This window comes from Oncorhynchus mykiss, chromosome 10, assembly GCF_057628025.1.
Source record: "Oncorhynchus mykiss isolate SJ-2025 chromosome 10, ASM5762802v1, whole genome shotgun sequence".
Taxonomy (NCBI): domain Eukaryota; kingdom Metazoa; phylum Chordata; class Actinopteri; order Salmoniformes; family Salmonidae; genus Oncorhynchus; species Oncorhynchus mykiss.
Window position 1 is genome coordinate 25,940,848 of NC_143031.1, and position 12,942 is coordinate 25,953,789.

General features: G+C 42.9%; 1 pseudogene across 1 annotated transcript in view; it reads left to right on the plus strand.

The window, feature by feature from the left end:
* The window catches only part of LOC110534872 (putative ATP-dependent RNA helicase DDX10), a 110,530-nt pseudogene that overhangs the window by 66,646 nt on the left and 30,942 nt on the right, over positions 1-12,942 (plus strand). Inside the window, exon 16 of the transcript XR_016484021.1 lies at positions 4,926-4,982. The product of XR_016484021.1 is annotated as a putative ATP-dependent RNA helicase DDX10 (transcript). The remainder of the gene's footprint in view (positions 1-4,925; positions 4,983-12,942) is intronic.

The following is a 12,942-nucleotide window of genomic DNA, read 5'->3' on the forward strand; positions in this document are numbered from 1 at the left end:
CTTGATGCTTGGTCGCAAATGGGTCTTCCAAATGGACAATGACCCCAGGCATACTTCCAAAGTTTTGTCAAAATTGCTTAAGGACAACAAAGTCAAGGTATCGGAGTGGCCATCACAAAGCCTTGACCTCAATCCTATAGAAAATGTGTGGGCACAACTGGAAAAAGTGTGTCCGAGCATGGAGGCCTACAAATCTGACTCAGTTGCACCAGCTCTGTCAGGAGGAATGGGCCAAAATTCACCCAACTTATTGTGGAAGGCTACCCAAAACGTTTGACCCAAGTTAAACAATTTAAAGGCAATGCTACCAAATACTAATTCAGCGTATGTACAGTTCTGACCCACTGGGAATGTGATGAAAGAAATAAAAGCTGAAATAAATATTTCTCTCTACTATTATTCTGACATCTCACATTCTTAAAATAAAGTGGTGATCCTAACTGACCTAAGACAGGGAATTTTTACTAGGATTAAATGTCAGGACTTGTGAAAAACTGAGTTTAAGTGTATTTGGCTAAGGTGTATGTAAACTTCCGACTTCAATTGTACATCATCCAGGAGGATCCTCTTGATGGGGCTGTCCATATCGGCAGACTGTGATATGGCCATTTCTTGTAGAGACTCCTCTTCCAGGAGACTGTCAAACATGATGACAACACTACCCCCAGCGGGTGTTGCTTGGCAGCTTCATTGTGGCGCTCTTATTCGTCTCACTTGGCTTGGTGAGGTAGATTGCTGCTATAACTTGACACTTCACATACCATACCTTTCCTTGGCTCTCTTGTAGAGTGTATCCATTGTTTTCATTGCCATGATGTTCTTTCAGAGCAGATTCAGTGCATGAACAGAACAGCCAATGGGTGTGATGTGAGGGTAGGACTCCTCCACTTTAGACCCAGAAGCCTTCATGTTTGCAGCATTGTCTGTCACCAGTGCAAATACCTTCTGTAGTCCACGGTCATTGATGACTGCCTTCAGCTCATCTGCAGTGTAGAGACCGGTGTGTCTGTTTTCCCTTCTGTCTGTGCTGTTGTAGAATACTGGTTGAGGAGTGGAGATGTAGTTAATTATTCCTTGCCTATAAACACTTGGCACTCATCAGAGATGATGATTCTCTATGATTTGCTTGACTTTCACTTGAACTCTGTTGAATTCTGCATCCAGCAAATTAGTAGATAAAGCATGTCTGGTTGGAGGGGTGTATGCTGGGCGAAGAACTTTCAGAAATCTTTTCCAATACACATCGCCTGTGAGCATCAGAGGTGAGCCAGTTGCATCCACAGCTCCAGCAAGACATTCATCAGCATTTATCTGACTACGTTCCTCCATTGAGTCAAAAACACTTCTGATTCCAGGAGGACCAAGAGCTGTTGCTATCGATAAGGTGTCTGATTCATCATTTTCACCTCGAATAGAAGTAGAGGGCATAACGCAACGGACATAAATATTCCTAGAAAATATTCCTTTTCATGAAAATCACAACCAAAATATATTGAGACACTGCTTAGCCTTTTGTTAATCACCCTGTCATCTCAGATTTTCAAAATATGCTTTATAGCCAAAGCTAGACAAGCATTTGTTTAAGTTTATCGAAGGCCTAGCATAGCATTTTGTCCAGTTAGCAGCAGGTAACTTGGTCACGGAAATCAGAAAAGCAATCAAATTAAATCGTTTACTGATGAGCTTCAGATGTTTTCACTCACGAGACTCCCAGTTAGATAGCCAATGTTCACTTTTTCCCAAAATATTATTTTTGTAGGGAATACGGAGAAAAAGTAATCTGGTTGATAGCCCATTCACTGCTCAATAGGGACGCATTGGAACGCAGAGCTTTCAAAAGATGAGTCACTTCCGGATTGGATTTTTCTCAGGCTTTTTCCCTAGAAAGGCCCAAACCTAGGAAGAAACCTAGAGAGGAACCAGGCTATGAGGGGTGGCCAGTCCTCTTCTGGCTGTGCCGGGTGGAGATTATAACAGAACATGGCCAAGATGTTCAAATGTTCATAAATGACCAGCATGGTCAAATAATAATAATAATCACAGTAGTTGTCGAGGGTGCAACAAGTACGCACCTCAGGAGTAAATGTCAGTTGGCTTTTCATAGCCGATCATTAAGAGTATCTTTACCACTCCTGCTGTCTCTGGAGAGTTGAAAACAGCAGGTCTGGGACAGGTAGCACGTCCGGTGAACAGGTCAGGATTCCATAGCCGAAGGCAGAACAGTTGAAACTGGAGCAGCAGCACGGCCAGGTGGACTGGGGACAGCAAGGAGTCATCATGCCAGGTAGTCCTGAGGCATGGTCCTAGGGCTCAGGTCCTCCTCCGAGAGAAAGAGAGAATTAGAGAGAGCATACTTAAATTCACACAGGGCACCGGATAAGACAGGAGAAGTACTCCAGATATAACAAACTGACCCTAGCCCCCCGACACAAACTATTGCAGCATAAATACTGTATGCTGAAACAGGAGGGGTCAGGAGACACTGTGGCCCCATCCGATGATAACCCCGGATAGGGCCAAACAGGAAGGTTATAACCCCACCCACTTTGCCAAAGCACAGCCCCCACACCACTAGAGGAACATCTTCAACCACCAACTTACCATCCTGGGACAAGGCCAAGTATAGCCCACAAAGATCTCCGCCACGGCACAACCCAAGGGGGGGGCGCCACCCCAGACAGGAAGATCACGCCAGTGACTCAAGTGACGCACCCCTCCTAGGGACGGCATGAAAGAGCACCAGTAAGCCAGTGACTCAGCCCTGTAATAGGGTTAGAGGCAGAGAATCCCAGTGGAGAGAGGGGAACCGGCCAGGCAGAGACAGCAAGGGTGGTTCACTGCTCCAGAGCCTTTCCGTTCACCTTCACACTCCTGGGCCAGACTACACTCAATCATATGACCCACTGAAGAGATGAGTCTTCAGTAAAGACTTAAAGGTTGAGACCGAGTCTGTGTCTCTCACATGGGTAGGCAGACCATTCCATAAAAATGGAGCTCTATAGGAGAAGAAAGCCCTGCCTCCAGCTGTTTGCTTAGAAATTCTAGGGACAATTAGGAGGTGACCGTAGCGTACGTGAACGTACCTTATGTGTATCCCACAAAAAAAGGTTCACTGTTATAAGCTTTCTTTTTTGATGAATTTAAGCAAAATTCCCCATTCCCCTTAACTTCCCATGGAAAATTTGCGGAAATATTCTGTTAATTTACCGGAAAGTTTCCGACCTTTTGCAACCCTAGTCATGGCCTAGCGCTCCTCACTAGCTCTGTAAAATGATTTAGACACCACTAGGTTAGCCTAGTGGTTAGAGCGTTGGTCTAGTAACCGGAAGGTTGCAAGTTCAAATCCCTGAGCTGACGAGGTACAAATCTGTCGTTCTGCCCCTGTTCTGCCCCTGAACAGGCAGTTAAACCCCTAGGCCGTCATTGAAAATAAGAGTTTGTTCTTAACTGACTTGCCTAGTTGAATAAAGGTAAAATAAATAAAAAAAATTTAAAAGACACTTTTCCTCCACCGCTCATATCTAATGGGCCTGAAAACCAATGAGAGCCAGGAGCTAGCCCTCCCATATTGTAGGGGTCTATCTAAAATCTGCGTGTGCAGAGAACGCAGACGGCATAACGGAATTCAGCAATATTAAAACATTTTAGGAATCAACTAAATGTATTAAACTTGGGCAAATTCATACATTTTCATCAAAAGACAAAATGCATCAGTGACTCGTATTTCCTGCAACTTTCTGAAGAGGCAATGGCACACGAGGCTTCTGCGTGTGTGTGGTGCGCGTGTCTTCCACTTTGTGTAGCCGTTAATGAGGATTCTAATGAAAACAATCTTCTGGTTGATGGAAAGGATTTCCCCAAAAAACTCAATTAGTTCATTACAAAGTAACCTATGCTTACCCTGCAGAATGATATGATTATTTGCGTCAATCGAGGATATTTGTTTAGAAAAATCTACCATCATGTGCTCTACAGAAGCACAGCTAAATAACTGCTAGGTGTGTACTTAGCTACACACCAAAATCAATATTTTCATTTTTTTTTTCAGACCTAAAATGGTCTCCTGATGTAGTTTAAGCATTGAACATAATTTAGTTTTGTTATAAAAAAAGAGTAGAACCTGAAAAAATTGACATTTCAGAAGTCTGGGAAAAAATAAAACAGAATTTAGGGGAAAACCTAAAGATAAGATGAAAAATGTAACATATTTTATAGGGCCCTATATCAGGGACAAATGAAGAGGGATGGAATGGCTGGAGTACATCGGCTGTCTCCCCCCCATTCCACCACACACACACACACACACATAATGCAAACTGTGGTTTTCACAGGGTGATATTTGGAGCAGAAATGAAAAACACATGAATCAGCTTCTGAATTTCCTAAAGCAGTCTCCCCACGCATCTAATTAGGCTTCTGTTTTCACACACTATCCTTATTTCCCCCTCCAGTGGGGGGTTTCACTCCAGTGTCAAGTTGTTTACTGTGATCAGTTGTTCTCCCTGAAAGTGCAGGTTTGGCCTAATGATGGCAGAGGTTTGCTTTATTTTGAACTGTGTTTTGCATGTCAGTTTGTTTAGTGTTTGGTTTCCCACCTGAAAGACGTGGCTACCTCTCGATACTCTGATTGCGACCTGTCTAACCACTCCTCTGTCACTCTGCTCTCTTTCCATCTTCTCGCTCCCTCTCTCTCCTATGACCCATGGCCAATTTCCCAGAGAATGTAACTCATCATAAAATGAAAAGCTACATAGAACAAAAAAGTTAAAGCATATCCTCTCGTGGAATCTCTGACAATCAAATGAATTACATCCATTTCACCAAAGAACAACTTGCCCTGAAAGGCATGGATTAAACTGCTCTATATGATGCCAAAGTCTGGTAAGACTGACATTGCTCTTAACTCATTCTATCCTTTCTCACAGGAGAAGAGACTGAAGGAGAAGGCTGCCAGAAGAGAAGCCAGCAAGCAGCACACTGAGGTAAGTCTCCCCCTCCTCCATTTTACAGCACCATTTCTTCCCTCCCACCCTGAAAAGCATATCCATCACAACGTGAATGGTTTTGATTCCAGGCACTAGCTCCTTTTCACTCACGCTACATTCAACCTTGGCTGTTTAGTTATACTTCTGTCAGGTGGGTGCAATTGAACTCCAGTCTAGCTCCAACAGGGGAGGCAGTCTTTAAAGGTGAGGAGCCCACTCTTCCCTCTCGTCTTTGTAACAAAGGCAGAAGAACATTCTCTCCTCTTCACCCTACTGTATGTCAGACATGGAATGCTGAGTCCCCTGTCGCCGATGTAGCACTTAGCTTTCAGATTGGAACAGAATACATTGAGAGAATGGGTTCAGCACAATGGTACAGTACTTTACATTGTCTTCAATGTCAGCCCCTCTAGTGAGTTATGTGAATTGTTATATCTTCACAAAAGGGGACATGTTTTTCTGCAGACAAATGCCAAAAGCTTTAGAGAGTATCTCCAGCTGAGTCACAGCTCCACTTATGCCACCTACAAGGGAGGATGAGAGAGAAGTGCCTTGTCTTATGTAAAACCCCTGTCACAAAGCATCCAGGGTGTCTTCAGCAGAGAAGAGTGCCCCTCTTCCTCTCAGTGTAATATTAAATCCCACTCTTCTCAGCCCGTCAGTCTGCTCCCCTGCTGGATTCGTCTTGCGTAATGTGAAATTAAAACTGTGTTCATCCTCAGCAGGATTACCAAGCTCTCTTCATTTCTCTCCTTCTCGCTTTCTCTCCCTCTGTGTCAATCAACATACCCGATGCCATTGCATTAATGTTGGTTTACGGCGATGGATACTCTGGAGGTGTTAGGGCGGCATTTCTCTAATCCTGCTTCCGGTAGCTCAAGTCTTCTGTTGCCTCCTGTTACTCTGGTGTATAGCCTAACTCACGTCTCTTGCTCTTTTTAGCCCTCCTATTTGGCCTTGCCAGAGACGCGGGAGACAAATCCACCAGATAAGTGGACAGGAGGAAAATGCAACATCTGAATGCGGCATGATGAGTCTCCCCCACATAAAAACCTATTGGTTAAATCAGACATTTATTGACATTTTCCAGTTATCCTCCCTTTCATTGGGTTCAGAAGCCACATTTCCCATCTTTCTTTAAATCAGGCAATTTTTTAAAGTAGCTTTCTTCTCCATTCCAAGTCTGATCTCATGTTTTACCAGCTGCACGTTAAACCAGGCCGGTTCTTCCTGGTATAAATGGGGGCTGTGTGTATTGACCCATGCTCCGCCATGCTGAACACTTCTCCCGCTGCCGTCCTCCCACTCGCACACAGAGACAATTTGAGTATTACAGGCTGTCTCCACTGGGCAAAGGGCCTTCAACTCTCCACCGTCCTCTAATTTATCATCCCTAACACTGTTCCTAAAGCCTGCGAGCGCAACAATGCTGGCCTCAATAAGGCAGGAGGCCAGACTTATCCAGGCTAAAGCAGATCAAAATGTTGGCTGCGTTATTGCTCGAAAGGTTTAAGGATTTGGAGGGAATTGGGAATATCTTGGGTCAGATATAGAATGTTAACATCAATTAGTGCCTTCTACCATGCCGTTGAGGGAGTTCAAAAAAAAATTCAAATTTTGTGTAGTTGTGTGGTCCCTTAGTTTTTTTCAGTTCTTACATATTTCATTTAGATGTTCTCTGGGCAGGATTTAAAAAACATATAAGATACACCATCTTATTTCTAAGGGTGCTATTATTGATTATTTAGGCAAAATGCTCAGTAGGTGGATAACTGAAGGATATTATACACATTTTTATGTAAGATTTGACTCTGACAAATGACTGAGCTCCTGTTTTCTCACAGGAATATGTTGAATCCAGAGGATTGATGCAGAATGAATTGTGTTTGGTATCAGCTACCTGTGCCATCAAGTCTGTCACTGAGGCCCAACCAGACACAGAGAAGCTCTGCTGCATTCAGATCTGCAGATTGTTTGCCTGTGTCCAAACAATAATTCATATCACTGTTAACTGAACGTAAATGGAGGACTTGTCACATTTATTTACCCATATGAGGTGATGAAAAACTGAAAGTAAAGATAATTTTTTTCTCTGGTTCCCATTAATTCCAGAAGCACTAAAGTAAAATCTTGTGTAATTGCTTCAGATGTTTAAGTTCTAGGGAGAGACATGCTAGTAAAGATCCTAAAACGAGGAGAGGAAGAAGGAGGTAGTTCTACCTGTCCTCTTTTTGCAAGTTACGGGCAAGTCTATGGGCCAAATGTCCCCTTCCGAAATTCGAAAGATGCCAACACCTGCAAAGTTGTGTTTTGTTCAAATGATCAGTGACAAGAAATCTGCGCACCGAAACAAAGTTAATTGTTAGTTGTCGCATCCCGCTGTCTGACAGATTCAAAGATACCTGTTATGTTAAATGCGTCTGTCCAGATGTAATGCGTCTGCGTCTGTAATTTATAGGCTCTATGTTGGTAAAAGTCCTGATGAGTCCTCACTCAACCCCTACTGTCTCTAGTCGTGTCTACACTTGACACTTCCATGTGATTTCTGCTATCAGAATACGAAACTCGCATTGAAAAGACGAGTCTCGACGCACAATTGTTGCTTTGTGGTCTGATTGTGTTCATATCTGTCTGACCACTTCAGGAGGTGGCCAGGGATGCGTTGTGTGCAGATTTCTCCTCAGTCTGGACGCAATCAGGCTACCGAAAGCACATACAGTGGGCGACATCATCAGCACTCCTCCCACAAGTCTCCAAAAATAGTGTTTTTATTATAGAGGGGCACCTTTTCATCATAATGTTGGATGAAATACGTTCCTAGAGTGTGGGGAACGTGGTTTGCTGCCCTCATAAATGCTAGTTAATGTTTAGAAGGGAAAAAATAAATTAATAAAAAATCCTACAATGTGATTTTCTGGATTTTTTAAGTGGGGGGGGGGGCAGTGCCAATAGTCCGGGTAGCCATTTGATTAGGTGTTCAGGAGTCTTATGGCTTGGGGGTAGAAGCCGTTTAGAAGCCTCTTGGACGTAGACTTGGTGCTCCGATACTGCTTGACGCGTGGTAGAGAACAGTCTATAACAAGGGTGTCTGGAGTGTTTGACCATTTTTAGGGCCTTCCTCTGACACCGCCTGGTATATAGGTCCTGGATGGAAGGAAGCTTGGACCTGGTGATATACTAGGCCGTACGCACTACCCTCTTTAGTGACTTGCGGTCGGAGGCTGAGCAGTTGCCATACCAGGCAGTGATGCAACCCGTCAGGATGCTCTCGATGGTGCAGCTGTAGAACCTTTTGAGGATCTGAGGACCCATGCCAAATCTTTTCAGTCTCCTAAGGGGAAAAGGTCGTGCCCTCTTCACAACTGTCTTGGTGTGCTTGGACCATGTTAGTTTGTTGGTGATGTGGACGCCAAGGAACTTAAAGCTCTCAACCTGCTCCACAACACCTCTACTGATGAGAATGGGAGTGTGCTCGGTCCTCCTTTTCCTGTACTCCACAATCATCTTCTTTTGTCTTGATCATGTTGAGGGAGAGGTTGTTGTCCTTGCACCACACGGTCAGGTCTCTGACCTCCTCCCTATAGGCTGTCTCATCGTTTTTGGTGATCAGGCCTACCACTATTCTTGTCAATTTTCTGGTGTTTTGAGGTGGAAAACTGAACGGGTTGAGCATTACATGTCAACCCTATTACCCATAGACAGGCTAGAATGGTTTTAACAAGGGAAAAACATTTGAAGCTCGCATTCAATTGCCACTCTCTGTTGCACACAAACTTCCATTCCCCGGTCACGAGGGGATTTATGGCTGATTTAAGAAATCGTCAGCCTTTTTACTTTATTTGGCACTAAATAGGCACGTACTATAGTCATTTTTGTATTTAACCTCTTGATGAGAACTTGTTTTTCATAAATTTCAATGTGCTCTTACACAGAATGTTAAAATTAGGTGAAATCAAATGTTTTTTTGACGAAGTTGCATTTCTCAAAAGGCACCCTGCAATTTTTTTGTTAGTAGCGGGAGACTGCTCAAATTCTTCTCACCCCTCCAGCCCCCTTAAACTATCTTCATGGGGATGCGACTCTTATGAACTCCACTGCTACAGCTTCTGCTGGTCTTCAGAAGCAAGGGATTTGAAAGATTTGTTACAAAAGAGCTTTGGTGTCTTGAAAGGAGGAGGTTGACTTTCAAAGCAATAGATTGTAACAGTTCATTTATAATGGCCTCTCTCGTGTAGGCTTTGTCCCAGTGATAACATTGACATTGAATCCTGTCATAACAAGTCATGGAAATAATCTTTGTGCTTCTGTCAACTGAGGTGACTCCTCAAACAAACTAAAATGTTAATGCTTACCATGGAGTTATTTCAGTTGCCATGTGTTTGAAGTTGGTTGATGATTTTATATATATACTTTGTTGATTTTATGTACCTCACGTGAAGTGCTTCCCAATATGTTGCACGGTGCAGTCGTGTAAAGAATATTTCAAATACAATTCTGTAAGTCTTTGGAGACCCTTATCATCTGTCACACAGACCAGTGCACAAACATGAACATTTTGATACTGGCCCTACTGAGGCCAGTTAGCTCACTTAGCTCGCTGACATTTGAGTGAATCTGATTAAAACACCAATGGGAGCAGATGGACCCCCACTCCCATGCTTTTAAATAGAGATCTCTTAAGACCGAGATTTATCAAACAAAGCCCCCACTTCGGACAGATGGCATTTTGCTCGATTCACTTCCACCCAAGAGAAGTGTATTACTGTGATGTCATGCCAAGAAAGCCACAATGCCCGGACTCTACATCTGAAGTTGAAGTTGGAAGGGGTAACCGCTCTTTGTTGCCATTTTAAAAGTCAGCTTTGCAGAGAATTTGGCAGCAGCCCAGTGATGGCCAATCCAAAGTGTTTCTCTGCTCCCCTTGAAATGGTTATATCCGACTGAGTCAGAGATGCCTGGTAAGCAGCTGTTGTCATCCATTTCAGGAGGCTGTCCACAGGTTCAGGATGGCAGCTGTCATGTCCATTCTTTTCTCAGTCTCACTTGGGGATACCTCGCATAGCAAGCATATGCAAATGCAGGTGTGTGGATGCAGCGATTAATCATCCAATCGATGCCTTGGCACTGGTGTAGGGAAGAGGTATCCATCCCACCCCTTGACAGCCTGTTTTCAATGGACCTGGTGGTGCTTTATGTGCTCAGTTATCACATCTATTTGGTACCTGAACCGAAGCTACTATTTATTGTCGTCTAATGACTGTCTTTCAATCGACACCCAAAAGCCCATCTCTTAAGTGTTATTTTTAAGCACAGCATATTAAGTATTGTTTATTACTCTGCTTGTCCGACCAAGGAACAGATTCTCGTTTTGTATATTGTTTTGGTGTCCAGATGGATACGAATTTTATCTAATGAGCTGTGTCAATGTAAACTCAAGGATTTTCAGATGTGTTCACTATCTAGTCTCATAACCTTCTTATATTTAGCATATATATTTATTTATTTTTTATCCCGGAAAGTCTTTTAGGTCTTTCTTTGATTATAATACCAATGAGAAATGCAGGGGGAGATCTGCATGCACCAATGAGCGCAGACAGCCTAATGTCTGACAGGTTAGTAATAAATGTTCCCTCAGACTGCTTTACACCTTTTCCTGAGATGAAGCTCTAAATGAGAATCCTTCACCCAGGGGCCTGAAGAGATTTGATAAAAGTCCACCAGGGAGAGTGAGCTGTGGTGTCATGCCAGAGTGTCTCCAAAAATACTAACTTGCTCTCATCTCATCAATCTGTCCACCGGTCTCTCTTATTACTCCCACATTGGGATTTCAATCAGATGTGGCCACACTTAGGTTTGTGTTTTGTGCATAGTTGTTGGCCCAATGTTGATACAGAGTCCATACATTAATCAGCAAATTCCTTCATTGATTGGAATATGGTCCTACCTCAACCCTGTGTAGGTCTGAACTACCCATGAACAGATTTTTAATCAATATTTTTTTCTTTCAAGACTATCAAACCGTGTTCCACCTTCAATAATAATTCCTTGTCCTACATCTTTAAAGGGTAGGAAGCATCATTTCAAATGTATTTATAAAGCCCATTTTACAGATGCAGATGTCTCACCAAGTGTTTATTCAGAAACCCAGCCTAAAACCCCAGACAGCAAGCAATGCAGATGTAGAAGCATGAGATTTTACTCACCAATGTAAAAACACTGTGTGGTCAAAGATGTAATGTAGTTGTAGTCCTGATCTGGTTACCTTTTATTTATTTCACCTTTATTTAACCAGGTAGGCTAGTTGAGAATAAGTTCTCATTTACAACTGCGACCTGGCCAAGATAAAGCAAAGCAGTTTGACACAAACAACAACACAGAGTTACACATGGAATAAACAAACATACAGTCAATAATACAGTAGGAAAAGTCTATGTACAGTGTGTGCAAATGAGGCAAGGTAAGGGAGGTAAGGCAATAAATAGGTCATGGTGGCGAAGTAATTACAATATACCAATTAAACACTGGAGTGATAGATGTGCAGCATATGAATGTACAAGTAGAGATACTGGGGTGCAAAGGAGCAAAATAAATAAATACAGTTTGGGGATGAGTTAGTTGGATGGGCAATTTACAGATGGGCTATGTACAGGTGCAGTGATCTGTGAGCTGCTCTGACAGCTGATGCTTAAAGCTAGTGAGGGATATATGAGTCTCCAGCTTCAGTGATTTTTGCAGTTCATTCCAATCATTGGCAGCAAAGAACTGGAAGGAAAGGCGGCCAAAGGAGGAATTGGCTTTGGGGGTGTATTTATATATTTTATTTTAAATATATTTTAGATTTTAGATTCTTCAAAGTACCACCCTTTGCCTTGATGACAGCTTTGCACACTCTTGGCGTTCTCTCAACCAGCTTCACCTGGAATGCTTTTCCAACAGTCTTGAAGGAGTTCCCACATATACTGAGTACTTGTTGGCTGCTTTTCCTTCACTCTGCTGTCCAACTCATCCCAAACCATCTCAATTGGGTTGAGGTCGGGTGATTGTGGAGGCCAGGTCATCTGATGCAGCACACCATCACTCTCCTTCTTGGTCAAATAGCACTTAAACAGCCTGGAGGTGTGTTGGGTCATTGTCCTGTAAAACAAATTATAGTCCCACTATGCGCAAACCAGATGAGATGATATAACGCTGCAGAATGCTGTGGTATCCATGCTGGTTAAGTGTGCCTTGAATTCTAAAGAAATCACTGACCGTGTTACCACCATCACACCACCTCCATGCATCACAGTGGGAACTACACATGCGAATATCATCCGTTCATCTACTCTACGTCTCACAAAGACAAGGCCGTTGGAAACCTAAAATTGCAAATTTGGACTCATCAGACCAAAGAACAGATTTCCACTGGTCTAATGTCCATTGCTTGTGTTTCTTGGCCCAAGCAAGTCTCTTCTTCTTGTTGGTGACCTTTTAGTAGTGGTTTCTTTGCGGCAATTCGTCCAAGGGCTGATTTCACGCAGTCTCCTCTGAACAGTTGAGATGTGTCTGTTACTTGTACTCTGAAGCATTTATTTGGACTTCAATTTCTGAGGTTGGTAACTCTGAACTTATCCTCTGCAGTAGAGAGAACTCTGGGTCTTCTTTTCCTGTGGCGGTACTCATGAGAGCCAGTTTCGGCATAGAGCTTGATGGTTTTTGCGACATTCAAAGTTCTTGAAATGTTTCGTATTGACTGACCTTCATGTCTTAAAGTAATGATGGACTGTCGTTTCTATTTGCTTATTTGATCTGTTCTTGCCATAATATGGACTTGGTCTTTTACCAAATAGGGCTTTATTCTGTAAACCACCCCTACCTTGTCACAACACAACTGATTGGCTCAAAAGCATTAAGAAGGAATGAAATTCCACAAATTCACATTTAACATGTCACACCTGTTAATTGAAATACATTCTAC